This window comes from Ornithorhynchus anatinus, chromosome 3 (assembly GCF_004115215.2).
Source record: "Ornithorhynchus anatinus isolate Pmale09 chromosome 3, mOrnAna1.pri.v4, whole genome shotgun sequence".
NCBI classification, from domain to species: Eukaryota; Metazoa; Chordata; class Mammalia; order Monotremata; family Ornithorhynchidae; genus Ornithorhynchus; species Ornithorhynchus anatinus.
In genome coordinates, this window is record NC_041730.1 from 60,964,261 (window position 1) to 60,990,209 (window position 25,949).

The 25,949-nt window shown below is 43.8% G+C and overlaps 1 protein-coding gene and 1 long non-coding RNA gene across 4 annotated transcripts in view; one reads left to right on the forward strand and one right to left on the reverse strand.

Annotated features, from left to right (window-relative positions):
• KIAA1328 (KIAA1328 ortholog) overlaps positions 1-25,949 on the reverse strand; it is a 320,218-nt gene that overhangs the window by 118,195 nt on the left and 176,074 nt on the right. The gene's annotated exons all lie outside the window — the stretch shown is intronic.
• Positions 1,409-17,071, forward strand: LOC120638282. Its single transcript, XR_005659861.1, has 3 exons — positions 1,409-2,407; positions 6,293-6,360; positions 16,998-17,071. It is a non-coding gene; the product is annotated as an uncharacterized LOC120638282 (long non-coding RNA).

Here is a 25,949-nt window from a genome sequence, read left to right on the forward strand (position 1 = left end):
GAGCTCACAGTCTAACAGGGAGGTAGAACAGCTATTCAATCGCCATTTTACAAATGAGATAACAGAGGCATAGAGAAGTGACTTGCCCCAGGTCACATAGAAGAAAGTGGCAGAGAGGGGATTAGAACTCAGGTCTTTTTGACTTCCAGGCCTGTGCTCTTTTCACGAGACCACATTTAGCCCAGAATTTGACACTTGGGAGTCAAAGGACATGGGTTCTAATCCTGATTCTGCCACTTGTCAGCTGTGTGGCCTTAGACAAGTCACTTAACTTTTTTGTGCCTCAGTTACCTCATCTGTAAAATGGGGATTAAAGTGTGAGCCCCACATGGGACAAACTGATTACCCTGTGTCTATCCCAGCGCTTAGAACAGTGCTTGGCACATAGTAAGCGCTTAACAAATACCATTTTTATTATTATTATTATCAAATTCCACTATTATTATTATTGCCACAAAGATAGTGATGTTAATACTACTAATAATAATAACAATAATAATAATAATGAATCAACCTACCATCCTGGCTGGGCCTACCCTTCTTTACACAGTTTCCAATACCCCCGTCTCTTGGCATCTATTTTCCCAAATGCTTGTGGCTCACACTTGACTCCAGGACTACCAGTAACTGTCTTTCTCCTAAAATAAACCTCCAAGAAACCCAATCCATGCTTCCTTGCCACCACTCAGAGGCTCCAACATCAGGTCTGTCCTGCTGCGTGGGCCTCCTATGTCCACCTCCTCTTGTTGCCTTGGTTGTGTTCCAAACTTCAGCCTTGTATCATGTGCCTTGGCTGTGGTCCTTAAGATCAGAAGCTCCTCGGGGCTGAGATTTTTATTTGATTCTGGTAGACTTATTTATTGCACAGAGCTATATGCACTTATGGCAATACATAAATATTAAATAATAAGTTTTGCAGGAGACAGGGTGGGCAGAAGGCAAAGTAAACTACGAGGACGGCAGAGATAAATAAAAATTTTAAATAGCCAAGCCCTCTGGCTGGGAAGCGTTGTCTTCTTCACTGATGAAAATGACGGAAAACCAAAGAGCGGATGAAAAACTACTGCAAACGATATTTGGATTCTAGAGTTCCTGCAGAGTGTAAGAATTATTGAGCAATGGGCTCCACTGCATGGTTTCACGATGAGTTCTGGCCGAGCTCACGATCAGACAGATCACGTAAGCTGTTTATTACTGACTGCAGCCCACGGAAAGCAAAGAATGGACCGGTCATTCCATTTAGACTAAATCCGCTCCAGAGAGTAGAGACAGCCCAGCTCACAGAAGACCGCACAAATGCTCAAGGTGCTTCGGTGGATAAAAACCACCCTGCTGCCTCCTGCGATGCTCAGCACATGGAAAAGCAGAGATTCCGCCCAACGGCCATTAGCCTGAAAAGATTTTGCTCTCCCCCAGACCTGAGCCATGGGCTCGAAGATGTCCACTCACAGTCAAGGGCACACATGCCCATGAACAGGGACCTGGGGTTCCTCGAGCTTCAACCAACGGTCATTGCAGTGAATTTCGCTCTCTGCGAGGGCCGGAGCATCTCCATACACATAATTGGTCTCGTCTGGTGAGGCGAGGGCTTCCGTCAATCCACTTCACCTGGGAAGACTGGAAGACTGGCATGACTTCAACAGGGATTGACGGCGCTCGGAGCCTGCCAGGCTGATTAGGCAAGCCCCAAGCTGCAACCGATCTGACTATTCCTAATGACACTACAGTCTGCGGCCTTCAATTTGTTTGAGACCGAAAGCTTCCCATGCCAGAGAGGAGGAGAGGCACCCTGGGGGGACCTCACTTTCTGTCATCTTTCCCTAGGGCCGGACTTGAATCCTGTCTCCTTGCCTTCCTAACGGGCTTCTTCTCCGTAACCGTCACTCTAACGGTCATTACTTTTCCACATGGACAAGAGGCAGGATGTGCAGTTGTCTCGGGGAGGGGGCAACTTGATGTTTTATTGCAAAAATAAATAAAATGATTCTATGATGTTTGCTAACTGGGCTATTAAAGAGGCTACTAAACGAGTCTTCGTCAGTGCCCAAGAAAAGCGTTTTTTTCAATTGTTACGATCTTTGCTATCTTTCAACGCTTTTCACCTCACAACCACTCTGCCTGACTGAGCTTTGCGGTCACAGAGCAGCACTGCAAGCGATGTTGCTAGGCAGCTCCTGGAGCACTGGCAATCAATCGCTTAAAAAAAAAAGGGGTTGATAATTTAACTGTGTTATTTTGAAGACGGACACAAATTCATTAAGATAAGAAGATCTTCCCCATGTCGTTTGACCTAAATCTGGATTCGAACATCCGGCCTTCCTTCGTTGCAAGCCTCGCATTGGCTGTCCCAGGGGCGAGGTGAGCTGACTTTCAAGAAAGCAGCAGGGAAGGCTCCCCTGAAGAAAAGGTAAAGGGGCCAGAGCTACCATCTTAGTTCCTTTCATACTTTTTATTTTAAAAGCCCACAAAAACAAATTGACTTTTCTTGAACACAGAGGGGAGGCTTCAGGGCTCAAGACTGCACATTTGATTATTGCCTCAATCCGGCCAAAAAATCAGGTTAAGCCCTCCTCCCAACAACAGATCAATCCTAGAAAAAGGGCACCATTTAGGAATGGATAAAGAGATGAGGGAGGAAGGGACTTGGGGACCTAAAGATTGCTGTTTTCCATTTTAAAACCAAAGCGAATTTCTCTACTTTTCATTTTCTACCCTGTGCCTCTTGTTGCCTTCCAACTCTTATTTAATTGAGCACACCAATCATTTCTTCTGATACAAAATGCCCCCAACCTTTCTGTACCGAGGAGAAAACCCCAAAAATGTATTCGCGCAAGTCGGAATAGCAAGAGCTTGGAAGAGCCAGCAGGTGGATTCACGGTGACAATACAAAACAGTCCCACATACAAGGGAATTCCTACAGACTTCATGGATTGATTCCATCTGGCCCTCAAGGAGTTAGTGTTCTGCTGCTCTCATTTCTTCATCTCCTACCATTGAGCGATCCCAATTTCCTTCAGTATTCCTTCCTCCTCCCCTAATTACTGTGTCTATTCCTGACATCTATCACCGATCCTCCTTTGTGAACACCAAAAGCAAATAATTCATTTCATTATTTAACAACGTCTGCCTTCTATCAATAAACTGCCTTTCCTATCTCTCAAAGGTTTCTGACCCCGTGTTCTAGACACACTTTAAAAAACGTCTTTTCATCTCTCTTTCCGCCTTCTTTTCCCTGCTTTGCTTTTGGCTTCTCATGTTTTACATTCAACTTTATTTTGAAATTCTTCCAGTCGTGCATGGCACCAGATGTTTTATACTCGAGTAGCTCTTTTTTTTCCTCAATCTTGATTAAATTTCCTCCTTCCTAATTCATCTAAACTAGCTTTTATTTTGAGATCAAATGTATTTATCGCAAGAGGACATACAATCCTTGGGGATGCTGAGTAATATTAATTTATCTGAAAATATATTTCATTTTTCTGCCCCCTTTTGGGGACTATAGAGTTTTGATGGAATACTGTATCACAAAGGAAGCAAATATGACTATGTGGCATTACCTCAGCCCCCCACCCCGAGTCCTACTTCCTTATAGAGTTTCATAGACAGGAAGGCCAAGGTGCCTGAACCCAAAGACCACGCTCTGGATTCTTAGTAACCAATCCTCGAGCCTCGTCTCCCCCGACCCGCCTCCCTGCCCTCGCTCCTTCACTAGAAAGTATTCTCCCTTGCTGCTAGCCTCACAGTGATTCACCTGACATTCTCAGTTTCCTCTTTATTGTTTTGCCCCCTCCGAACAAAGTCTATGCCAATGCCTACTACTCAAATTCAACTTTCCTTCATTTTAATGATTTTAGTCCAGATTTTAGCTTCTCTGGGGTCCCTTTTTACCTCCTGGGAAGCAATGTAGACTAATGGAAACAGCCTGGGCCTGAGAGTCAGAGGACCTGGGTTTTAATCCCGGCTCCGGCACTGGTCTGCTGTGTGCCCTTGGTCAATATACTTGACTTCTCTGTGCCTCAGTCCCCTCATCCGTAAATTGGAAATCATAACCCACTCCTTCATACTTAGACTGTGAGCCCCATGTGTGACAAGAAATGTGGCCAATCTGATTAACTTGTCTACTCACCTCATGCCAACAACAATGATGACAATAATAATAATGATAATAGTAATAATAATAGTGGTATTTGTTAAGCACTGTGTGCCAGATACTGTAATAATAATGATAATATTAACTGTAGTATTTGTTAAGCACTATTTGCTATTTGTTAAGCCCTCCCTGTATGTCAGTACCAGAGAAGCTACAAAAGAATCAATCAATCAATCGATCATTCAAAAGTATTCATTGAGCACCTACTGTATGCAGAGCACCATCCTAAATATAAAGTAAATGCAGTCCCTGTTCGACACGGGGATCACAGTTTAAATAGGAAGGAGAACCCATTTTGCAGATGAAGAAACTGAGGCACATAGAAATGAAGTGACTTGCCCAAGGTCACACAGTAAGCTAGTGTTAGAGCCAGGATTAGGGTCCAGGTCCTCTGAATCCCAGGACTGTGGTCTTTCCGATTAAGGCCCTGCTGCTTCTCATGCCACGCTAAGTTGTTTTGCGGCTTTCTGAAGGCTTGTTGAACCTGACTGTTATACTCCTAAAAGGCGCTCCTCTAAAGGAGCTTTTCTTGCTGTCTCTGTCTGTCGACCAGCCTAACTGCTGATTACTTCACACAAGTTCAGCTAGACCTCTCTCCTTAAAGGGTGTTTCTCCCTTTTCTAGATGTTTCTTCTCAAGTCTTTCCAATGGTCACTCTTTCCATGCAGAGGTTTAATCTCTGGTTTCTTTGGTCAGACTCACCCTTGCAATTGGAACTGGGTTTGGGTTTGCCTGTTAATTCCCTGTAGACAGTCTCTAGTCATAAGCTCCAAAAGGCCCAAAGCAACAGCATTGCAAAACCCCAGTAAGATCAGTAAAATTAGAATTAAAGTAGTCATACAAGGCCACAGGGTGCTCTGGCTCTCTTCTTTATCCTCCATCACACCCCAAGTAGTTCACTCAAGTTGGGTAATTCTCTTCTGCCTTCCTGGCCTGGGTCCTCTTCTCATCCTGCCATCAACTCTGCCCATGAGTAATGTTCTGCCCCGAGGTTTTTTTTTTTAATCCCGTCCCTCTTAGCCCCCATTTGTCTTCTCCTCTAAATTGTAAACTCACTGTGGGCAGGGAATGTGACTACCAACCCTGTTGTACTGAACTCTCCCACACAGTTAGTACAGGACTCTGCATACAGTAAGTCCTCAATAAATAAGCTTGACAGGTTGACTGATTGATTCCCAATCTCCCCAGCTCAGGGCTATGGAGATCACTCTTATCTCCGTCCCTCAGCATGGTCAACTTGTATGGGAAAGAGAAGCTTCTTCATCCAAGAAACACTGAGCCCTAATAGAATCCCTTCATCTTCGGCCCCTAGTCAGGCAGACTTTTTCTACAAAAGAGCAGGGAGAAGAAGGAAAGAGGATAAAAGGAGACAGCTCTTCTATATTATATTCATTCAACCATATTTATTGAGTGCTTACGACATGCAGAGCACTGTACTAAGTGCATGGAATGTACAATTCAGCAACAGATAGAGACAATCACAGCTCAACAATTGACTTACAGTCTAAATGGGGGAGACAGACAACAAAACGCTAAGTACAGTGCTCTACAATCAATAAATACGACTGATTGACTGATGTTGTAAAGGCAGCCCATCAATTAGTTTCCCCTACCCCTACTCTACTCTTCATTCACAATCAGTGCCAGCTGTGGCCCAGTTATACTCAACAGTTCACAGGTGTTCACAGAAATAACTACCTCAAAAGAAATTCTTCCTTCAGAAATGTAATATTTAAAAGCTTTGAGGTGGAACCAAGAAAGATAAAAGCTAGAATCAAGTTTATTGCCACCTTGCACTTCACTCTATTGCAGGTTTTGAGCGGGGTCTCCCAGTGGTATTAAAAGTTTGATGAACACCTGCATTTAGAATATACTACGAAATGTGTGAAATGCTTTTAAAATACCAGTCGCTATAGTGGATGAGGCTTGTCTCTGTACATTTATTATAGTTGTAGGGCAATATGCCACAACAGATTTGTTTGCTGGGTACTGCAAATTCCATCCTAAGTCAACATAATATGTGGGTCTGTTGAGATTTTTATAAATATTTTTAGTTGCTTTCCCCCCCGAAATAACCATTTCCTGAAATTTTAATATTAAAAAAAACCACAGTAAGATTACATCTCTATTTGTTACTTTCAGATAAAACCTAGGAAACAGGAGACCTAGGAGCGGAGGGGGAATTTGGTGAACCTAGGCCTGATAATGCTGTAAGTTTTCTAAAGTAGTCAGTTGCCGTACCCATGCAGTTATTCATTTTTACTATTATTATTGTTGCACTTTTATTATTATTGTTAATAATAATAATCGGGTTGGACGCAGTCTCTGTCCCACAGGGAATTCACACATTTTACAGATGAGGGAACTGAGGCAAAGAGATGTGAAGTGACTTGCCCAGGGTCACACAGCAGACAAGCGGCAGAGCTAGGAATAGAACCCATGACCTTCTGAAACCCATGACCTTCTGACTCCCAGGCCTGTGCTCTATCCACCAGGCCACACTGTCAAGCACTGACTATGTGCCAAGCACTGTACTAGGTGCTGGGGAAGATACAAGATAATCAGGGTGGACACAATCCCTGTCCCACACGAAGCTCAGTCTGTTTCCTTTTCCCTCCAACAAATAGCCACACCAAGAGTTTTTAAATTGACTTTCACTTTGAGATAGTTCACTAGAATAAGCACACACATTAACATCTATATCCCTCTAATTCTCATCACATGTCTATCAAACAGCATTCCACCATAAGGCCACTTAGCTACCCGAAAAGCACCCTAAAATGATCATTTCTCTAGACTTTCCATAACTTATCACTCAGATCCTAGGAAAAGTCATTAATATTGGCCTAGCCACATCTAGGCCTCACAGAAAGACTAAAAGGTTGTAATAAAAAAGTGATTTCTGCCATCATTTCATTAAAAGTCCCCATCCAAATTTCTCTCTGAAGTATACATAGCCTTAGAAAAAAAATCCGGGATCTTATTAATGGTGCTTTCCTTGTGATAGAGAGTTTAAAAAGTAATGAAGACCATTTCTCACTTGTATGAATATTGCTCATCTTTTATTTCTATGAAAATTTCATCAGCAAATTGTTTTACAATGTTGAAGTTTCACTATGATTAAACACACCGAAAGAACTAAAGAAACGATTTCAGGGTTCATGCACACAGTTGGGGCCTGCTGCCTGCTTTTGGATGCCGATATCACATTCTTAACTACTGCACACTCTTCCGCTGCTTCTGAGAAGAGCACTAAACTACAAATATTGAGCTAAACCTTTAGGCGAGCACATTTGGGAGAAGCAACCATAGTCACTCTGGATAGCTTCATGCCTGAAACCAGCACACTGCTATCCAGGTAGTTTATAAAAGCCCTAAGCACTGTCCCGAATAATAGCTCTGGCAATGGGTTTTGGTTTTTTTTTTCTTTTTGTCCTCAATAAAGAAAGTTCCTCATGGAAAGGTTTCATTATAGAAATGTATTGATTGAAAAGCAGTCTCATGGCCACTAATGTTCTGCTTAATTTTAAAGATAACGTAATATTGAACAGCATAATGTGCTCTATTAATAATATTTTATTGAAATCGTGAGCTGATTTATTGTATTTGTTTGACCAAATAAACACCAAGATCAGTTTCCATAAATCTTCCTATGTCTAAACAGAAGGCTGAGATGTAACTTGATAAAAATAAAAAGTTATCATAAAACATAATGAAAAATCCAATTTGAAAAATTAAACAGTGCATTACTTGGCTTCATGCTTTATTTAGGATTTTCAGCTTGCAGTGGGGGAAGTGAGAGAGTCGAGATGCTTTAGTTAACTTGGATGCAGCCAGCCTTCATTAGTGGGGAGGGAGAGAACCCAAAAACAATTAAAATCTGATAGAAGACTGCTTGCTCATTTTGTTTCCGCGGAGGCTTATTTTGATTTCATTTCTGCTACAGTGCAGGAAAAAAAAGGACTTCTAGCACAATGCTCTGAGCACTGATTGACTGATGGAGAGTCTGACAAATAATTTCATTTATTCACTGTCCTTCTACTATAGTGTACTGTAAGTATACTGTAATTAGACTGTCAGCTCGTCTCTAGACTGTAAGCTGCTTATGGGCAGGGAATGTGTCTGCTAATTTTGTTGCATTGCACTCTCCCAAATGCTTAATATAATAAGCCTGGAATAAATACCACTGACTGATAGTATGCATAATTAGTCTGGAGAGCCACACAAGGCGTACATCTACTTCTCTACAGAAGTTCAGCTCAAACCAAGCCCTTCCCATCCTAGGAGTCAGTCTCTCTCTCTTTCTCTCCTTTCCCTTTCTGCCCTCTCCTCTCCACCGTCCCCCCACCCTCACCCCACATCCCCAGAAGGGATAAGATCAGCAGTCTATTCCTATGAGAACAATGCCCCAGAATCCTCATCACCTAAGGAAATGTTTTTTCAACTGTTTTTTCACTCAGACATCACTTCTCAGACTTCACCACCCAGCAGAATATGGGCCAAATCCCTTAGATAAAGATGTTCTGATTTAAAATGACTAGGGGAGGGAGTGTGTGTGGAGAGTGTGGGGGATGTTTCTCACAACTAAGAGTGGAGTGGTTATGGGGGTAACTGCTATGTTCCTCCCTCTGACAAAAAGTAGAGCAGGGCAAACAGGAAGGTGTCCCACTGGGCTGCAATCATGTCTGGGGCCATATCAACTGAGTGGGCAGGGAAAGGATTTTCACTTCTGAGATCCAACTATTCCTGGTCCCTGGTGGACCTATCAGTTACCCAAGTCTTCTAGCCTGGTTACCCACTCACAAGACCAATGGCTCATTTCTGCCAGGCTCTAGCTGCTTGAGAGGTGAAGCCATCAAAAGGGCAAGAAGGGGATCTATGGGTCACCATGAGTGACCTCCTGGATCCCAGCCAACGGCCTAAAGACCTGTCACAGCTCCAGCTTATCTGCCCCTCCCCTTCCTGGAAGAAGGAAGGAGCCTCATGAGCTGTGGGGAGAAGCTAATGGTTTCAATCCTGGAGTTCCAAAGCCATTTTCCATTCCAGAATTGGCACCTCTACCCCTCAAATCATATCCCTCTCCAACTCACATGACTCCAATCTGCAGTCTCATTTCATATTTGTGCATTTTGTCTCATTCTGTATGGCTTGTTTGTCCAAAACAAATCATCATTAAATCAATATCTTTAAATTCATCGAACAATTTCAGGAAATTAGAAAAGTCTCACCAGAGTTGAAAAAGGCAGCCCAGACAGGAGCTGCAATGCATTTTTCCAGGTTTTGGTACTGCCTGCTTTTAAATGAAATACTACAAACCACCCCCAAAGAAACTGGGTCTATTTAATATTTGAAATGAGAAGTCTAAAAACAACACATTGCATAGCCATGTTCAAGGTCTGTATAGATGACACTCAGCGTATTTTCTCTGCGAAGATCGGCAAAAAGGAAAGGTCTTAAAATGTGTTATCTTGGGACCTAGCAGAGCCTCTTTGGGAATTTTTAAGAAAATAAGCAGATTTGCTATCATTTAGGGGTGAAGTAATTGCTGTTCTGCCAAGAGGCAAAGCCAGATGATCTCTCAAGGTTCCTATAAAAAAAAGAATCCCACATAAGTCACTGTACAGGGCTGACGTATAGAGACACTGAACGACTTGTATCTGCAAATGGTTGCCTGTAGGGACAATTCATCCGTTCTCTGAAAGCTCTGTCCACCAACCCCCTCTCCGCTACTAGTCAGTGATCCCACTGCTTCCTTCAGAAGCCAGCTGATTACAAAGTCAGGAACTTTCTTCTGGGATTGGCCTGAAATATTCCAACTATCTGTTTTGACCTCTTGCTTCTTTGAAGGTGGACTAAATCTTCCCTTGCCTTCCCTCAACTGTGCATCCTTCAGATAGGGGTACCAGCGTGGCCTAGTGGATAGAGCACGGGCTTGGGAGTCGGAAGTACATGCGTTCTAATACCGGCTCTGCCATTTGTTCCCGTGTGACCCTGGGCAAGTCACTTAACTTCTTGGTGCCTCAGTTTCCTCATCTGTAAAATGGGAATTAAGACTGTCAGCCCCATGTGGAACATGGACTGTGTCCAACCTGATTACCTTGTATCTACCCCAGGGCTTAGAATAGTGCCTGGCACATAGTAAGCGCTTAACAAATACCATAAAAAAAAGTAGAAAGGAAGCTAAAGGGACAGTACTATTTTCATTAGGCAGTAATCAACCAATCAATCCTATTTACTGAGTACTTACTGTGCTCAGCATTCTACTAAGCACTTGGCAGAGTACAATAACAGAGTTAGCAGACACGTTCTCTGCCCACATTGAGCTCACAGTCTAGAGGGGAGACCGACATTAATATAAATAATTACAGATATGTAATTACAGTAAGGTTGTGCCCCATGATTAAGTCCCACACTGCCTCTCCATCCAGGGTAAGAAGAAGAAATACAACCAAATTCTGCTGGAACAAGGGGTTTCACTATATGTTTTGGAAAGAATACGATGCAGAATTAGGGAACGTTCTGACATAATAATAATAATAATAATGTTGGTATTTGTTAAGCGCTTACTATGTGCAGAGCACTGTTCTAAGCGCTGGGGGAGACACAGGGGAATCAGGTTGTCCCACGTGGGGCTCACAGTCTTAATCCCCATTTTACAGATGAGGGAACTGAGGCACAGAGAAGTTAAGTGACTTGCCCACAGTCACACAGCTGACAAGTGGCAGAGCTGGGATTCGAACTCATGAGCCCTGACTCCAAAGCCCGTGCTCTTTCCACTGCGCCATGCTGCTTCTCTAACATGTGCTTGCCTGGATGCAGCGCCACACAGGGATGGTAGATGAGAGCATGAACATGGGGCTCTGCAATAATGCAACCCCTACCTTTTAAGATATCTGGGTGTATTTGAGATTCCCTGCTCATTGTGGGCAGGGAATACGTTTAACGACTCTGTTATATTACACTCTACCAAGCACTTAGTACAGTGCTCTGCACACAGTAAGTGCTCAATAAATACATTTGATTGATTCGTTAATGTTTGGCTCCCGATCCCTGTTGCTAATCCAGTGGACAGAGCACTCCTCTGGGAATCAGGAGATGTGACTTCTAGTCCTGGTTTTTTCTGAGCGTGTTTCACTGGGTGAAGATCACTTGTGCACTTTGCAAATACTGTAGGCCTACTGGCTGGTGCCCTCTTGGCCTAGTGAATAGAACACAGGCCTAGAAGTCAGAAGGACATGGGTTCCATTCCTGGCTCCACCACTTATATGCTGTGTGACCGTGGGCAAGTCACTTCATTTCTCTGGGCCTCAATCAGCTTATCTATAAAGTGGGAATTAAGACTGCAAGCCCAAAGTGGGACAGGAACTGTGTCCAACCCAATTTACTTGTATCCCCTAGCACTTAGTACAGTGCCTACCATATAATAAGCGCTTAACAAATACCACAATTATTATTATGATCATTAATGTGACTGGCAGGGATGAGAGACAGCCAAATAGCACTGTGCAAGAGTCTAGTACTATAATCAGTTCCTCCTCCCTGGTTCTCGGTCTTGAAGTCTCAGGTCCAAGACATGTCCCCTAATGGGAGACACCAACACTCCCCTATTCTTTCCCTTGAGTTCACTATGTTCCAGCAGGTAGTCTCTGTTTAAGCATATTCCCAAGCAAGTTCTTCTATTTCTTAGCCTGACTTTCTCTTGAACAATCTCTTCTGAAAAGACTGTAAGCTCCAGACTGCAAGCTCGTCATGGGCAGAGAATGTGTCTGCTAACTCTGCTGTACTAAACTCTCCCAAGCACTTAGCAAAGTGCTCTGCACCCTGTAAGTATTCAATAAATAGCACTGATGATGATGTTGATGACATCGTGCTGAGTCCTTCTGATAATATGCATTCTTGTTTTAAAAAAAGATTCTCAGACTGCTGCATTTTAGTGGGGCTCTTCTAAAGAGACTATTTTGAAAAGGAAATTGCAGCAGGTGAGATTCCACTGATTTCATAAGGAATATCTTCTTGGTACGGAAGTGTTTGAGAGACTGGAAGAAGCTACCTAAAATGGTTTTGGAATCTGGATCTTGTTGGATGGGTTTAGGTAGCATCTGGTCAGATGCAGATGACAAGACGAGACAATTTCTCCAAGTCCCTTACACTCTTGGGATTCTATGAAATGTTCCTTTCCTTTGCCATTTCCTTGTTAGATTTCTCAATTTCCTCGGCTTTCTTGAAATCCAATGACCCTTCTACTGCAGCTCTCTGAACGCTCAGAAGCCTAATTACACCTAATTTAAATAGCTTGTGACCAGCAGGCTTCCTGCTTATTTTTATCTCTCAATTAGCTCTTCCTTTTGAGGAGTTAATAGGTCCAATCGGGCTCCTCCTCAGGTCAGCTTCCCTGTTTTCTGATTTCTGAAGCTCTCCCTACCAACATCTGCCACCTTTTGACAATTCATATTCCTGGAGAGGAGACATTCTCCTCAAAGATCCATCAAATTTGAGTGGTTCTGTCACACTGAAACTTCTTTCTATGAGCCGGTCATCACAGCTACTCTCTCCCTAGTCTAGGACAATGGATCTCTGTTTCTAGAGATAATGTCCTGCAAAGGCTCTCTCTTGTGAGCGGAAAGGCAACCTTCGAAAGGGGAAAGCATAAGGACGGATTTCGGCTATCAGGGTTTTTTTTAAATGGCATTTAAGTTCTTACTATATATATATAAAATTAAGTTGGACACAGTCCGTTCCTTCGAGGTACTCCCTCCACACCCCTTAGTTGGACCATGATGCTGGCCAAATTGCTTTATTAATAGTAATAATAATAATAATAACAATAATAATGGTATTTTTAAGTACTTATTATGTGTCAGGCACTGTACTAAGAGCTGGGGTGGATACAAGCAAATCGGGTTGGACACAGTCCCTGTCTCATGTAAAGCTCATTTTACAGATGAGGTAATTGAGGCACAAAGAAGTGAAGTGACTTGGCTAAGGTCACACAGCAGACAAGTGGCAGAGCAGGGTTTAGAACCCATTACCTTCTGACTCCCAGGTCCGTGCTCTACCCACCAAGCCAGGCTGCTTTGATTTCCCCATGTCATGTAGCAGCATCTGGTTAGACATGAAGGCACACCTTCACTTGCTGGCTAGATTTAGAAAAATACTCCAACAGCTGAGTTCATTTCAAAACTCTTGGGAAAGACCACTTCCCCCAAGGCCTCTAGCCTATTTTTTTGGATTGCCTAGTGGAAAAAGCACAGGACTGGCAGTCAGAAGGAACTAGGTTCTAATCCTGACTCCACCACTTGCATGCTGGGTGACTTCGGGTGAGTCACTTAACATCTCTGTGCTGCAGTTTCCTCATTTGTAAAATAGTGATTAAGATTCTGAGCCCCATGTGGGAGAGGGACTGTGTCCAACCTAATTATCTTGTTATCTACCCCAGCATTTAGTACACTGCCTGGAACATAATAAGCACTTAAACACCACAATTATTATTATTACTATTGGTTGCAATAATAATAATAAAAGAATTATGTTTTTTTGAGGGGGAATTGCAGAGGATTCAATGCATTCCACTTGTGTATTCTACCTGTTATGTTTTCTCTCCCTCCGAAAATAAAGCAAATTGCTTTCTTAGAAACGTGAACTGCAACCGGCAAAACTGATCCTGCAAAGATTTACGCGGTCACAACTCTGGTGTCACTGTGATCAGCGTGAGCTTCGACCTACAAGACCTTGTACAATGAAAGATGCTCTTTGGGAAAAACTTTTAACATGATTTTTTTTGACCATGACTTCAATTTGAAACCAGGCTCTACTTCAACAATTTTCTTGTTTCGGCACTCACTTCCAAAACGTTTCCTCTTATAAAGAGTAACCTTTACAGAACTGGTCCCTAGGTACTGTACAACTCTCATATAAAAATCTTAATGACCATTTAAAAGAAAAGAATCAGATCTTTTTCTTGAAGCTGAACAACAAAGACAAGGAATCTTTTATCAAAAATCTGGCTTTTATGAAGAATGATGGTAATAATTGCAGTATTTAAGTGCTTATTCTGTGCCAAGCATTGAACTAAGCACTGGTAAAGACATAAGATAATCAGGTCAGACACAGTTCCTCTCCCTCATCGGGCTCACAGACTAAGTGGGAGGGAGAATGAGGATTGAATCCCCATTTTATACAAGAGGAAACTAAGGCACAGAGAAGTCAAGTGACTTGTCCAACGTCACACTGAAGGCCAGTGACAGAGACAGGATTAGAACCCCCGTCCTCTGACCCCAAGCCCATGCTCTTTCCACTAGGTCTTGCTCCTTTTTCTTCTTTTACTCAGAGGAAATTATATTTTTCTGAGTCCTGGGGCCAAATGAGTGAAGTTTTATTTCCAAAGGACCGTGCCATCTACGCAAGCAAAAACCAGAGCCCTGCTACTCTCCTGTGGGCACTGGGCATGGACTGAGCCCCAGCCCAGTCAGAATATACCTCACCGGGGAGGATCCATTTCCATTCCATTGGTTGGGACCCAAAATTTTCCTGCGGAGCCAATCTACCCGCTCCTGCCTGCCCTTACCCTTGGTCAGAGAGTTAGCTCCACCTGCATGCCAATTTGGGGAATAGTTCATTCATTCAAGACATTCAATTCAATCATATTTACTGAGTGCCTACTTTGTGCAGAGTACTGTATTCAGCGCTTGGGAGAGTGCAACAAAACAATAAACAGACACATTCCCTGTCCACAGTGAGTTTATAATCTAGAGGAGGAATCGAAGAGTTTAGGCATCATCTACAATGCAAACAGATGTTGGGAGAACAGCAAGCTTGCCTGAGGCCCACAAGTCCTTCAGCACTCCAATCAATCAATCAACCAGTGGTATTTATTGAGCACTTATTATGTGCAAAGCACTTGGGAGAGTATAATACAACAGAAGTAGCAGGCATGCTTCCAGCCCATAACAAGCTTACAGCCTAGAGGCCAGAGGAGACTGAGAGACCTCCAGCCAGTTTGGGAGGTCCAAGAGTCAGACCTGCTCTTACTGCAGCCTCGAGTGCCTGACAACAAGAATCTGTGGAGACCCTCCTGCTAAAGTCATCTTCTGAGCTCCCCTTCATATACACCCTCCTTGGAGAGGACTGAACTGCACTCTCCACCTCTCACCTAATAACAATAACAATCAGCAAGCAAAGACCGGAACCCTGCTACTCTTCTCACCTAATAACGATAGTAACAACAATAACAATAATTGCAGTATTGGTTAAGCACTTATTATATGCCAGGTACTGTACTAAGCACAAGCAAATCACGTTAGATCCGGTCCCTGTACCATGTGGGGCTCACGGTCTTAATCCCCATTTTCCAGATGAGGGAACTGAGGCACAGGAAAGTGAAGTGACTTGTTCAAGACATAATGCAGACAAGTAGAGGGGCCAGGATTAGAATCCATGACCTTCTGACTGCCAGGCTCGTGCTCTAATCACTATGCCATGCTGCTGGTGGGTGTGTGTGTGTGTGTGAGTGTGAGTGTGCGTGTGTTGGGGCAGGGAGGGACGTTTCATTTGGTTACATTTCATCACCACCTGTGATATCAAGAGCCGCTAAAACTCTCACCAGGATTGATGTACTTGGGCGGTTTTAAAATTTGTATTCCAGTGATGGGCTCAGCAACCCCAGTGGGCAGACAGCACAAGTGTGTCTACCTGCAGCTCCATTTTACTTGTCATTCTTTTCCTGCATTACAACAGTTGACAGAATAAAAATAATAATAATGATAAGTGCTACTGAGACAAGCACTGAGGTAGATGCCAAATAATCAATCAATCGGTGGTTTTTGTTGAGCACTTATTGTGTGCAGAGCACTGTATTCGGGAGGATACAATACAACAAGGTTGATAAACATGTTTCTTGCCCAGTCAGGGGATACAGTCTCTGTTCCACATGGGGTTCCCAGTCCAAGTGGGAGGAAGATGCATGCAGGGTTTGACTCTCCTCTCCTCCACAACCTCCTGGCATAACCACCCTTCATTATACATGCTTATGTTCGGGCATTGTTCTCTACAAGAAAATGGAGCTCCACAAATTCAGGTACCAGAAAAACACATATCTCTCTCTGAGAGAGTAAGGCAGATGAGGAAGATTTAAGACATCATAAAAGCTGAGATGAACTGAGCACATACATAAATGGCTTCCCCTGTCCTTCCTTCCTTGGGAAACAGTAGGGAGGTGTTAGTTTGTGTAGGGGGATGAGGCACGATTGCACAAAAAATGGCCTTAAATTTGACTTGATGGCACAGCAAGAGCAGAAACTTAACTCTGTCAATTTCCTAAAATATCCAGATGACTTTCCCTAGCAGATTGACATTTAAAACAAATATGCCGGGGAAAGAAAGAGCTCCAATCCCCACAGTACATAATACAGATTGGTAAAACAAATTATTTCAAGCAAACAGATGTTAGGTAATGGATTACTTTAAAAAAAAAATTTGATGCATTTGTAACCTCTTTTTTCTGTTCCTGAAAATCATTCTCCTTCCTTTTTAATGGCTTCTAAATAATGTACCGTAACATGACGTTATACCCATTTTGTAATGGCAGACAATATTTTGAGTGCAACAAAGTCACAATTTGGGAAAGAGTAATGTGAAAAACGCTGGAAAGTAGTAGCAAATTGAAGTGCTCTCCCAATGTTAAGAACATGGTTTGACACATAGTAAATGCTTAATAAATACCATAAAAAAGCTTTATAATAACTTGGCTGGAAGATTCAGAGGTTTCACAAAACCCAAAGAGAGAGGAAGTCTTCCCTAGTTTCGGAGCAAGCAGTCAGGGTTGCCGTGATGGTCTCTTTTGTACTTTCAGATATTCAAAGGCCGGGTCCTGCTGAACACTGACATGCTGTGCATGCAGAAGAGATCACTTGACTCCCCATCTGGTGAGGAAAATGGGAGGAAATGGGGATCCCGGCCATGTCCCCCACACTGCACATCACCATCATGTTCCCCTCACCCCAAAGCTGGGAGACTCCAGCAGAGAAGGACCCCGTTCTGGGACTTTGGGCACATGGAATTAGTGCAGGAGATATGACCCAGAAAACCTCATCCACCCAGTGATGACTCCTACCCTGCCTGGTTTCTTAAGGGTGATGGCCCTTCCACTAGGCAAAAATGGGGTATGGGGAATCCAATCTAATGCAGGCATCTTGAGGGAGTCGCTAACCAGTGCTAGCTCACGAGTAATAAGCTGGGATCTTTGTTGTTAATGGTATTTGTTAGGCACTTACTACAGGCCAGACACTGTTCTAAGAGCTGGGGTAGATACAAACTAATAAAGGTTGGACACGGTCTCTGTCCCACATAGGGCTCAAAGTCTTAATCGATCCTAATTGAACCTTCAGTCACCTCTTGCAAACTCAGCCACAGAGTGGAGACTGAGAGGTGGGCTGCCAGTTAAGTCACTTGGACTGTTTAGGCGATCCACAATCAGAGAAGCAGCGTGGCTAGAGAAGCAGCGTGGCTCAGTGGAAAGAGCTTGGGCTTCGGAGTCAGAGGTCATGGGTTCGAATCCCGGCTCTGCCACTTGTCAGTTGTGTGACTGTGGGCAAGTCACTTCACTTCTCTGTGCCTCAGTTACCTCATCTGTAAAATGCGGATTAAGACTGTGAGCCTCACGTGGAACAACCTGATTACCCTGTATCTACCCCAGTGCTTAGAACAGTGCTCTGCACATAGTAAGCGCTTAACAAATACCAACATTATTATTATTATTATAAGTATAGAGAGAACATATTCCTAGGAAGTATCAATTAATCAGTCGTACTTATTGAGCGCTTATTGTGTACAGACCACTGTACTAGGCACTTGGGAGAGTACAGTAGAACAGAGTTGGTAGATACACACCCTTCCCTTAACCCCCTTAAGGTCTAGAGGGGAAAACTGACATTTATATAAATAAATTATGGATATATACATAAGTGTTATGGGGCTGAGGGAGGGGTGAATAAAGGGTGCGAATCCAAGTAAACGGGCGACACAAAAGGAGGTGGGAGAAGAGGAAATAAGGGCTTAGTCGGGGAAGGCCTCTTGGAGGAGATGTGATCTTAATATGGTTTTGAAGGTGGGGAGCGTGATCATCTGTCAGATATGAAGAGTGAGGGTGTCCCAGTCTGTAGGGAGGATGTGGGCAAGAGATTGGCAGTGAGAGAGACAAGAACAAGGTACAGTGATTGACAACAGAGGAGTGCTGTATTTGGGGTGGGCTGTAGTAAGGTAGGAGGGGGTAAGGGGATTGAGTGCTTTAAAGCCAATGCTAAGGCATTTCTGCTTGAAGCAGAGGTGGATAAGCAACCTCTGAGGTTCCTGAGGAGAGCTGAAACATGAACTACTTTGTTTTGTAGAAAAATGATCTGGGCAGCAGAGTAAAGTATGGACTGGATTGGGAAGAGACAGGAGGCAGGAAGGTCAGCAAGGAGGCTGGTGCAGTAATCAAGGTGGCTAGGGTAAGTGCTTGGATTAATGTGGTAGCAGGATGGAGATTAAAGGGTAGATTTTAGCAATTTTGTGAAAGGTGAACCGACAGGATTTAGTGACAGATTGAATATGTGGGATGAATAAGAGAGATGAGTCGAGGATAACACCAAGATTATGGTTTTGTGAAGCAGGAAGAATGGTGGTGCTGTCTACAGTGATGGGAAAGTCAGGGGCAAAGCTTTGTACATCTTAAGTCCGTGGTATCGGCGGGACATCCAAGTAGAGATGTCCTGAAAGCAGAAGGAAATGTGAGACTGCAGAAAAGGAGAGAGGTCATAAATGAGTTCATAAGTGCTAGAGTTAGTTAGAATGATGACACAGCTTCCTGATTGGGTGCTGAGGGTGTAATCAGGGAAAGCTTGTTGGAGGAGGAGGTGGAATTTAAGGAGGGCTTTGAATGTGGGGAGAACTGCAAGGAGAGAGGGAGTTCCAAGCTAGGGGAACAGCATGAACAAGAGTACTGAGGCTGGGGAATTGGCTCAAAGAAGACAGCGAGTTGGGGAACAGTGGGAGAAGAGGGCAGAAGGGTGGAGCAGCACCAGATGGTGGAGAGCCTTGAAGCCAATTATGAGGAATCCAATAGAGGAGCCGCAATCCCCTCATCTTCAAAGCCCTCCTAAAATCACTTCTCCTCTAAGAGGCCTTTCCGACTAAACCCTCATTTCCCCAATCTGTTCACCCTCCCCAGCATGTTGTAGTGGATCGAGCACAAGCCTGGGAGTCAGAAGGTCATAGGTTCTAATCCCAGCTCCACCACTTGTCTGCTGGGTGATCTTAGCCAAGTCACTTCATTTCATCTTTAAAATGGGGATTGAGACTGTGAGCCCCACATAGGACAGAGACTGTGTCCAACTTGATTTGCTTGTATCCACCCCAGCGTTTAGTACAGTGCCTGGCACATAGTAAGTGCTTAACAAACACCATCAGCATTATTATGATTATTACTTCCTATGCACTTGGAATTTGTACCCTTAAAGCACTTTGATACTCGCCCCACAGCACTTATACACCTATCTTTATATTCACTGCCTCCCCTCCTTCTTACTTATTTTAGTGTCTGTCTCCCCGACTAGACTCTAATTTCCTTGAGGACAGAGATCATGTCTACCACCTCTATTGTACAGTATGCCCCAACGAGCTTAGACCAGTGCTCTATTCCCAGTACGCACTCAATGCATATCAGTGATTGATTAATAGCTTGCTCATGCCCTAGGGGATAGACTACAGGCCTGCGAGTCAGAAGGAGCTAGGTTCTAATCCCAGCTTCGCTACTTGTCTGCTCTGTGACCTTAGGCACACTCACTTCACTTCTTTGGGCCTCAGTTCCTTCACCTGTCAAATGGGGATTAAGACTGTGAGCCCCGTGTGGGACAGGGACTGTGTCCACCAGGTTTGCTTGTATCAATCCCAGTGCTTAATACAGTGTCTAAAACATAGTAAGCACTTAACAAACACCACCATTATTATTATTATCACCATGCCTCATTTTCCAACTGGAGTCACCAAAATGTCCATTTTCCAGGGGCTGCCAAAATGCTAGCACCAGCTCTGAGGGCAGAGGACTATAAATTCCTCCTGCTCACTTATTCCACAGCTCCCCGCTCCTAATCCGAGTGAGGTTTGCAGGGAAGTGAGTTGGGAGGAAGCTGTGCTCCCCAAGACCACAGGTGAGGAGATCATCCCGGGGAGGCCCATCTCCCTCATCTCTCTCTCCCACTACCGCCATCCCCAGAGATGCACGGGGATCTCAGAAATAAACCTCCAGGAAGCGTGACAGGGACGGTGTTGAGAGTTACAGCATGTGTAAAACCTGGGAGGGCACTGAACACTTTGCCTAAACATCATCTCTCCCAATGCTCATTCAACACCAGAAATTTCCTCAAACCCCTGCAGAAGTCTGGCAAACAAGGGGAGGTATTCACTTAGCTGAGATCCAGCAACCTAACATTCGCTTGAGACTCTTAAATGTGTTTCCTGACAACTGTGAAGTGAAACACTGCCCAAGAGCGGCAGGCTCGTACAGCATAAAACAAATCATTCTAACCACTCTCACCTCTCTCCCCTTCTCTTAGCCTAGCACTTTATATTGCCAAAGTGCTTTACAATTGCTGATTAACTAATGAGCAGAATTATCCAGAGGGGGACAAGGAGCATTGCATCCCTGTGTCCCAAAGTGGAGAAAGGTGAAACAAATTGCTCAGGGCCTGAGTAACAGACACGGTGTTCTTCCTGGTGTAGAAAGAAGAATCTAACTGGGAGGAGGTGCCCTGCACCAGTAAATTCCGTCAAGCATTGCAGCTCTTGGAGGTATAAACCCACTCTTATCGGGCTTCATACATAAGAAGCAGCCTAGCATTTGCTCTGAAGACTACATGATTAGGGTGATAACTAATAGATAGATACTTGAGCATTAAGTCAATTTCTCAATCAACAGAGGAGGGCATCTTCCACTTACTCCATCGGCTTTGAATGCACCAGACGTTTGGGAGCCTAAGAGAAATAATTTCTCTGGTCTGGTAACGTAGGTCTATAGCTCGGCTGGTGATCATCTTCTTAATTAAGTCCACATCTCTCACGGAGGAGACAGGGCAGAAGGCAGTTATTCTCGAAGGACCCTGGTCCAAATAATAATAATAATAATAATGGTATTTGTTAAGCACTTACTGTGCGCCAAGCACTGTTCTAAGCACTGGGGGAGATACAAGGTAATCAGGTTGCCCCATGTGGGGTTCACAGTCTTAATCCCCATTTTTACAGATGAGGTAACTGAGACACCGAGAAGTTAAGTGACTTGCTTGAAAGTCACACCGCTGACAAGTGACGGAGCTGGGATTAGAACCCACAACCTTTGACTCCCAAGCCCGTGCTCTTTCCCCTGAGCCACACTGCTTCTCTAACCAATCACTATCCAAATATTGTGGAGTTATAAAATTAACAAAGAAGTGCTACCTCAGGGCACTGCTGGCATCGATGAGGGTTTTCTGATGGTATAAATGGGATTGCCAACTTGGGAAAAGACATCTTTTTCTATAAAAGTTATTTTCTTAAATAACAACTTAATAAACTTAATTCTTAAGTTATTTTATAAAGCTCTTATCCCCACAATATCCATCCCACTAAGACTGTGAGCCCCATGTGGTCCAGGGACTGGTCCAACCTGATTACCTATACCTAACCCAGTGCTTAGTCCAGTGCTTGGCACATAAACTATACACATACCATATACTATATGCTTAACAAATACCCTAACTGACATGGAAACAATACTTTGAAGCCAGATTGCAATTAAAAATGATGCTGATGGTGACCACATTGTTGACACCACAAAGAAGTGAAGCTTCTTTGAGTACCAAATCCTCTTCTTCCAGCTAAATTTTGGGTTTGGACAAGCAGAGACTGATCGATGTGATGGTCTGATAATGGCAGCTGAGGATTAGGTATACTGAGAATTCTCCATAATATCCCAGGAATTCAGATTGGAAGTGAAGGATATGAAGAGCAAACAGGATATTAGCCTACAGCCTTCTTCCTTCATGGAACTGCTTTAGATTATTGCCATTGTTCTTGTCTGTCTGTTTCCCCCGATTAGACTGTAAGCCCGTCAAACGGCAGGGACTGTATCTGTTGCCGACTTGTTCATTCCAAGCGCTTAGTACAGTGCTCTGCACATAGTAAGCACTCAATAAATACTATTGAATGAATGAATGAATATATAGTTGTCCCCGTAATAACAGAAGACACAGCTGGCGGTGAAGGTCACCTATAATTGCAATTTGTGACTGAAAAGATCAATGCAGGACCCAGAGTCTCAGCCAAGTTGTGCACAAAAAAGAGCTATTCTTTGGGTTGTCATGATTTATGTTTGCAATGTCTGATGCCATTTTGCCTCCTTGACTCTCTCTCTTGCTCTTTCTCTCTCTGTTTTTTAATGGTATTGTTAAGCACTTACTCTGTGCCAGGCACTGTACTAAGCACTGGGGTAGATTCAAGCTTATCAGATTGGACACAACCCCTGTCCCACATGGGGCTCACGGTCTTAATCCCCATTTTATAGAAGAGAAAACAGAGGCACAGAGAGGTGAAGAGATTTACCTAAGGTCACAAAGCAGACAAGTGGCAGAGCCGGGACTAGAACCCAAGTTCTTCTGACTTCCAGGCCCGTGTTCTATCCACTAGGCCTCATTGTTTTTTGTGCCCTATGAAGCTTTATCTCAAAGAGAACAGTTCCTATCTTAATAGCTGTGAGTCATGCAGGTCTAACATAAGCAGTTGACTCCCACCCATTCTTCAGCTGAGATGCAGCATTATCTGAAGCTTTATTTTACTGGGTCCTTAAGACGTTTCTTTGGCCCACCCTTGCTTTTGCTTTCCCTATCTCAGTTCCCCATAGAGCAGCTTCTTTAGCTTTCAGAGAACAAGGTTGCCCTCTCCTCCTTTAAATTGTGTACATTTCTTTTAATGATAGAAAATGAAGTATTCATTTATACTAATGTCTGTCTCCCCCTCTAGACTGTAAGGTTATTCTAGGTAGGGAATGTGTCTGCTAACTCAACTGTACTGTACTCTCCCAAGCACTTAGTACAGTGCTCTGCATTAGTAAGCACTCAATAAATGCCACTGAAAGATTTAAAGCCTGGTCTTGGCCAGTGAGAAGCAGGGACGGGCTCAATACTCCTTGTGATCCCACAAACTGAATTAAGGCTTCCCCATGGGGCTGCCAAAAGAAAGGCTGGAGTTGAAGAAGGAAAGGGTTGGGGTTCAGACACTCCTGTTGCCTCCCAAGAAAATGGTAGGGTTGTGTGTAAAGAGCGGAGTCACCTCGGGACAATACTGGGAGAGACTTGCAGATGTCAGTGTACCAATGCATCAGTTGGAAAGTGAGGGGTGGTGGAGCTGACCCAGTGGAAGCTGAGCTGCGACCTCGGCATAGCAACCAGACAAGTGAGGCGGCAAAGATGGCGATCTTTACGTGGCGAGAGACTCATTTGAATGGTGATGCCCAGCATATGTACCATATGAGCACCCACTAAGCCTACGTAGTGGACCATGTGGGCTGAGAAGGCAATGAACGACATCGTTCTGCCCTCTGGCTGGCACTCACATAAACTGTGGGAGATAAAATGTGAGCCCAAGAGTGGGAAAGGGGCCTGGGAGGTCTTGGGTCTTGTGTCTCTTGGTCTTTGGGGTTTTCGGTAGCATGGGGCTCTCTACCGGGGAGCAAGGGTCTCCAAAGGACCGAGGCAATAAACTCAGCTCTGTTGATCCTGCAGGTGTCGCTTACTATCAGATAAGTTAGAGCTGCCCTGGACCGGTACCTAAATACCACCAGCATTACTTGAGAATGGAGAAAAGTGGAAGGAGTCGTGTGATGTCCTGGCAACCAGCTGGGATGAAGACTAAAGTAACAAATCGGGACTCCTGGCCTCAATCAGTCAATCAATCAATCAATTTTATTGAGAGTTTACTGTGTGCAGAGCACTATACTTGGACAGCACAAAACAAGAGTCGGTAGACCCATTCCCTGCCCACAAGGAGCTTACAGTCTAAATGGGAAAGACAGACTTTAATATAAATGAATAAACCCCAGATATGTACTTAAGTGTTGTGGGGCTGAAACTGGAGTGTATATCGAATGCCTTAAGTGTACAGATTCAAGTGCACAGGTATTCCAGAAAGGTAAAGGAGTTAGGGAAAAGAGGGCTTAATCGGGAAAGACCCCTTAGAGATGTGATTTAATAAGGCTTTGAAGGTAAGGCAAGTGGTGATCTGGCACATAAAGAAGGGGAGGGAGTTCCAGATCAGAGGGAGTATATGGCCACGGGGGTGGTGACAAGATTGATGAGCTAGAGACAGAGTGAGCAAGCTGACACTAGAAGAGTGAAGTGCGTGGGCTCGGCTATAGTAGGAAATCAACTAGGTAAAGTAGGAGGGAACAAGCTGATTGAGTGCTTTAAAGCTGACGGTAAGGAGTTTCTGGTTGACGCAGTGGTGGATGGGTAACCACTGGAGGTTCCCGAGGAGTGCAGAGATGTGCACAGAGTAGTTGTTTTTTTCTTAGCAAAATGATCTGGGCAGCAGAGTGAAGTATGGACTGGTATGGGGAGAGACAGGAGACAGGTAGTCAAAGTGGGAACAGCGTAGTAGCAAGTTGGATGGAGAGGAAAGGATGGATCTCAGCAATGCTGTGAAGGTAGAACTCATGAACTGACCAGATTTGGTGACAGATTGACTATGTTGGTTGAATGACAGAGATGAGTTGAGGTGGATACCAAGGTTACAGGCTTGTGAGATAAGTAGGATGGTGACATTGCCTACAGTGATGGGAAAGACAGGGAGAGGACAGGGTTTGGGTGGAAAGATGAGGAGTTCTGCTTTGGACATATTTAGTTTGAGGTGCCTCGATTCAGAGAAGCTTAATGCCGCTACTTCTCAACTGTTCAGTTACAAAATCTTTCCTGCATATGAAATTTAAAAGCCATGAGCTGCTTTTGAGAATGTAGACAAACGCCAAATGGCTTCAAGTCACGGTAACGGCTATCTATATCTAGGTCAGGAGGGTAGTAAATTACGGCCACCAAAAGCAGTAAAACCTGCATTGCGCCTGGCTGCACTGTATAACAGGTTACGGGGGAAAAGTCGATGATGCATGGGAACCTCAGGTTTTTATAGTGGCTGCGTCAATCTGTATTCACTTATATAAAGATGTCACATTTTAAAACATTTAAAATTCAAATCGTCTGGAGAATAGATTCATATAAAATTTATTTTCAGAAACTGATATTTAGCCTACCGCTATCAGAGTTGATTGCTCTTATGTGTAAGCTTTATTCAAGTTTCTACAGGTTGGAAAATACAAAGACTGACATTTCAGATCCCACACTCTAGTGTGTCATTAAAAGGAAATTGAAATGAGAACATTTCCAGTTTGTCAGGAACACTTAGTTTGTTAGGATGATGGCTACACTAACTGCTTCTGAGTTTCTCTGTGACTTAACTACATCATGTACAGTTAAACACATCAGAGGAGGGCAGGTGAAGGAACAAGCCAGGCTGAATTGCCTGCTTAGCATTGTGACCACTGCACCATCCGGTCAGTTTGCTATTGAATTGTCGGAAGCCAGTGGGGGATAGCTTAGCCCCTTTACTTCATAGAAATCTTCCTTTTGCCATCCTCTGTCAGACAACTGGAGTCCTAATTAGCTCGCTGAATTCCTGCACTATCATCCCTTCGGTCTCCCGATGACTTATTAGACTACGTAAAGATAACACTCTTGAGAGAGCAAAG